This window comes from Penaeus chinensis, chromosome 18 (genome assembly GCF_019202785.1).
Source record: "Penaeus chinensis breed Huanghai No. 1 chromosome 18, ASM1920278v2, whole genome shotgun sequence".
Taxonomy (NCBI): domain Eukaryota; kingdom Metazoa; phylum Arthropoda; class Malacostraca; order Decapoda; family Penaeidae; genus Penaeus; species Penaeus chinensis.
This window is the reverse complement of record NC_061836.1, coordinates 14909946-14915099: the sequence shown is the minus strand read 5'-3', so window position 1 is coordinate 14915099 and position 5154 is coordinate 14909946. Positions and strand designations below refer to the sequence as shown.

The 5154-nt window shown below is 41.7% G+C and overlaps 1 protein-coding gene across 1 annotated transcript in view; it reads right to left on the bottom strand.

Moving 5' to 3' along the window:
• The window catches only part of LOC125034677, a 34735-nt gene extending 30203 nt beyond the window's left edge, over nucleotides 1–4532 (bottom strand). The window contains exon 1 of the mRNA XM_047626577.1: nucleotides 4177–4532. The gene's annotated coding sequence lies outside the window, so the exon portion shown is untranslated. The remainder of the gene's footprint in view (nucleotides 1–4176) is intronic.
• Between the last annotated feature and the right edge of the window lie 622 nt (nucleotides 4533–5154).

Sequence of the window (5154 nt, the reverse complement as noted above, 5' to 3'; positions counted from 1 at the left end):
GATCAGATTAACATAGGCAGATTCCAGATAAATAAATCAATCATTGGAAAGAAAGAAAGAATGAAAGAAAGAAAGAAAGAAAGAAAGAAACAACAACAGCACATGATACGCAACGAATATATGAAAACTATTACATCAACGCCATAGAACACGGTCACGATTTGTGTTGTTTTGTTAACTCGGAATACCACGGCTTTTTGACCTTCCAAGTTGGAACCTTTAACTCCCTCTTCTCCACTCTCTCTGTCTCTATCTGTCTGTCTGTCTGTCTGTCTGTCTGTCTCTATATCTGTCTATGTCTCTGTCTCTGTCTCTCTCTCGTGTATGTGTGTGTGTGTGTGTGTGTGTGTGTGTGTGTGTGTGTGTGTGTGTGTGTGTGTGTGTGTGTGTGTGTGTGTGTGTGTGTGTGTGTGTATGTGTATGAGTGTATGTGTATGTGTATGTGTATGTGTATGTGTATGAGTGTATGTGTATGTGTATGTGTATGTGTGTGTGTGTGTGTATCCGCGTCCATTTCACAATCCACACGAAAACCCCGCACAGACGTTTATTATTCACGGCCAGCCCTCATGACATTTTATCCCATGACTGTTCACTCTGAGAATCCGAATTTAAGTCCAAACTTTCGGTACCTTTTGAGAATAAAAAAAACGCAGTCGACTTTGCAACATCTGGGGGATCATGTGTATGTAATACATTTTACATTCACGATTTTCAAGTTTGTTATTCTCAATGTGAAAACTTAAAGCAACATCTACAATTTATGATTCTTGATATGTTTTGTTATAATTCATTTATTGTTACTTTTTCCAAGTGAGAGAGAGAGAGAGAGAGAGAGAGAGAGAGAGAGAGAGAGAGAGAGAGAGAGAGAGAGAGAGAGAGAGAGAGAGATTAGAAAATAAAAGAGAAGAGAAGAAAAACAGAGAAGAGAAAGCGAAAGAAAGAAAGAAAAAAAAATAGATTCAAAGAGAGAAAGCTTGCCCTCCCCGCCCCCCCCCCCCCACAGAAGAAGAAGAGGACCCGCAAACAATCCAACGATGAAATCCCGTGTTTGCTCCCATTCCGACTAACGACCCCACGACCTGATTCCTGGTGCCGGAAACGACGCACGAGTTCACAGGTCCTGCAATTTGGCACTGGTGGCACTGGGGTAGGGGAGGAGGGGGGAGGGGGGAGGGTGATGGAGGAGAGGGGAGGGTGATGGAGGAGGGGGAGGGTGATGGAGGAGGGGGGGAGGGTGATGGAGGAGGGGGAGGGTGATGGAGGGGAGGGAGGGTAATGGAGGAGGGGGAGGGTGATGGAGGAGGGGGGGAGGGTGATGGAGGAGGGGGGAGGGTGATGGAGGGGAGGGAGGGTAATGGAGGAGAGGGGAGGGTGATGGAGGAGGGGGGAGGGTGATGGAGGGGAGGGTGATGGAGGGGAGGGGAGGGAGGTGGTGGGGATGGGGAAGGAACAAGATAGGGTTAGTATCATGATTACGATGATTGATGATGATAAAGATGATAATAATACGGATATAACTACTGTTACAACTATTGCAATGATAATGGCGGCAACGATAACCTACAAATCAACATTTAAAGGAAAAAGAAATGTCATAACTAAATGCAATTCTGAAAATACCCTTGAAATATCAAATCACTGCCAAGCACAAACAAATTATATATTTATTAGAACCTTTACTATATTTTTCTAACAAACTTTCATTTCCTCTGTCCTTCAATGTACAACGTTAAAAGCCACTCTAAAAATGGCACATAAGCAACAAGGCCATAGCATAAGGCACGTAATATCAACAAAATTTTACGCAATTCATATTTCTTTTTAGTTCTGTGGGCGTTTGTGGGCGTTTCCCATATTGCGCAAACCGTGAAATAATGGGGTGGGGGGGGGGGGTTTACTAGGGGTGGTGGAAAGGGGGGAGGGGTTACTGGGTGGGGGGGTGGGAGGGTGACATACATGAGTAAATATATGGGAGGCGGTGCGGAGTGAAGGGGGGTTAGGGGCAGAATGGGAAGGTGAGGGGGGGAGAGGTGTGGGGAGGAGGGAGGGTGTGGGGAGGAGGGAGAGGTGTGGGGAGGAGGGAGGGGTGTGGGGAGGAAGGAGATGTGTGGGGAGGAGGGAGAGGTATGGGGAGGAGGGAAGGGGGGTAGGTAAGGGAAGAGGGAGGGGGCGAAGGGTAATGGGAAAAGAGAGGGGGGGTGTGTTGGTGAAGGGAGGGAAGGGGAGGGGGATGGACCTATTTTTTCCCCATTTTTTTCTCTTTTTTAAAGTTTGATGTCACTGACCTCGAGTGTAGCAAGCGCAGAACTAATTTTTATTATTATTTTATTTCGGTTTCGACATAAATTTTTCATGAAAACGGCAAAATATACATGCACATATATATATATTTTTTTAACGATACAAGTTCACCCGCAGTTATACATGAAGGATTAAACTGATGTACATTTTTACTCAAACAAATACACAGTTAACAAAACCACACAAACACTTATGTAGAAATATAACCGCTTACTATACACTAAAACACACACACACACACACACACACACACACACACACACACACACACACACACACACACACACACACAGCCACCATATAATCACCAATGCATAAACCTTAGAAAATCGATGCCCCCCCCCCCCCCCCAACACACAAACAACAGGATAATTAGACAGTAACGGTGGAGGTGAAATTAGGCCTCGACCGGATGTAAACACAGGACAGAGGATTTTAAACCGTAAGTGTTGTGATGTTCTTTTTTTTGTTATTTTTGTTGTTCTTTGTTATATTTGTTGTCCTTTCATTTGTTAAGGTTTTGATAAATTTGGTGATTTTTTGGAGGGATTTTGCTAAAAATATCGGTAACGATAGCAGCGGCAAATATTTGTTGCAATAGCTATGATGTTTGTGGTTGTAGCTGTAATAGTATTAGTAACAGTATTGGTGGTACTAGTAGTAGAAATAGAAGTAGTAGTAGTAGTAGTAGTAATAGTAGTGGTAGTAGTAGTAGTAATAGCAGTAGTAGTAATAATAGTGGTGGTGATAGTAGTAAATGGTGATAATGATGATGATGATAGTGGTAGTAATAGTAATAGTGATAATAATAATAATTGTAAATAATAATAACAGTGACGACGATACCAAACTATTTTAACAATTGCCATCGTTATTGGAATAGTCGTCCTAATCATTACCATCATTAGCCCATGTTTACCATCATCAATTTACGCATCAATCATTCGTTATCAACACACAGAGGAAGTCAACATCTATTTTTAGGGCATGACGTTAAGCAATGCCTGAACTGCAAGAAATGATGCGTAAGAATCTACAAAAACATGTTTATATGTTTACACACACGTATATTATCTATCTATCTATCTATCTATCTATATATATACATACATATATATACATATACATATACATGTGTGTGTATATATACATACATGCACACACAATTTATATATATATATATATATATATATATATATATATATATATATATATATATATATGTGTGTGTGTGTGTGTGTGTGTGTGTGTGTGTATATATATACATGTACATATACATATAATTATAGACGGACAGATTGGTAGAGAAACAACAGATAGGCTACATAATAGAACCAGCGTAAATTTTGTATTTTCTTTTTTCTTTGAATCTGTTCAGAATTCAGTGCATCCTCCCGGCGCGGCACTCCATCATAATCCAGCAATATAAATCTCCGACATAAACAAGCAAGTGATTTACGGGCCAATTCCTTTCCAGATTAACAATGCTCGTTGCGTTCGCGAGTGGCGGAGTTTTGAAGGTGATTTTAGTTCATGCGGAAACGAGACAGAGAAGGATGAATGATAAGAGAAAAAAAAAAAAACACATTAATATTTGAACTGAACTGCTATAACCTCTTCCGACGTGTCTGTTTATACACACAAGTACAAATATGGACACAGGTATCGATGAACTGCTATGCTCTTCCTGCCGATTTACACATACAGATAGATATGGATATAGGTATCGATATCAAATATCAATTAAAATACAGATACAGATAGACAGACACCGATAGGAAGACATACAGACAGACAGACAGGAAAGTATGGTGTTAGGCTGACAGATAAATAACACACCTAGCAGTTACCAATGCTCTTCGCAAAACTCACCTTCACAGTAAATGAGAATCCACTGGGCGGGAAAGAGGTCCAGCTAACTCGTCTTTTCCTCTCTGCACTTCCCGAGATAACGTCAGACACCACTTAAAATGCTTAAAGAAATCCGTTTTTTTTCCCGCTCAGCCGACGGTGTTCCTGCAGCGGCGGAGGATATCACAGTGGGTCCTGTGAGGAAGGAACAGGCCCAGCGGAGGCCACAGCGTCACAGATGGCTGGGTGGGATGGAGGGGGGAGCACACCCGCCGTTCCGCTCAAGGTTATATGGGATTCTGCTTGTGGTTTCTCCTTCTCTCGCGATCAGTGTGTAATACTGTACTTCTAAAGGGTTTGGGAGCAACTGAGGTTTGACGGAGACCAGGCCTGCTTAAATATAAAGAGGCGGGATGGGGTGTGTTCCTGTGTTCCCCCCAAAGCTTGCCATTTGCTTAAATCAGCTTAATTTTTTTTTCTCTTTATTTCTGTTTGGTAAGCTAATTATGGAACGGCTGAAGATGACATGTTATTACGCTAGCGTTTTTCGTGTGACATGTTAATCAAAATGTATAATATAAAGGCTTTATTATGAGTTACCTCTTCGCAAACCTCTTCTTTCATTGGGATAAAACGTACGATACATTATGGCTTTTTATGTAACATTTTGGAGTAAGAACACCAGAAAACTAGTAATCAACCACTGAACAGTTCTGACGTCGCAATAACGTCATACACATTGTATCCCTCAGCCAATGACAAAACTTCCTGCCGATGACGTATTTGGAGCGCGTAGACAGCTGGCCAATCATGACATCTCATTTTGGGGATGTCCCTGGTTTTTTCCTGTAGGCTGTATACAAACGCGCCCAAGCTGCGTTTATATGTCAAATATTTTGTTTTGTTATGGTGTTTCACGCAGATGGAATATACCATTTCTTTCCTGAAATGATTTCCCTATACCATTTGGACATAGCTTTCCAAACCCACACGCCGATA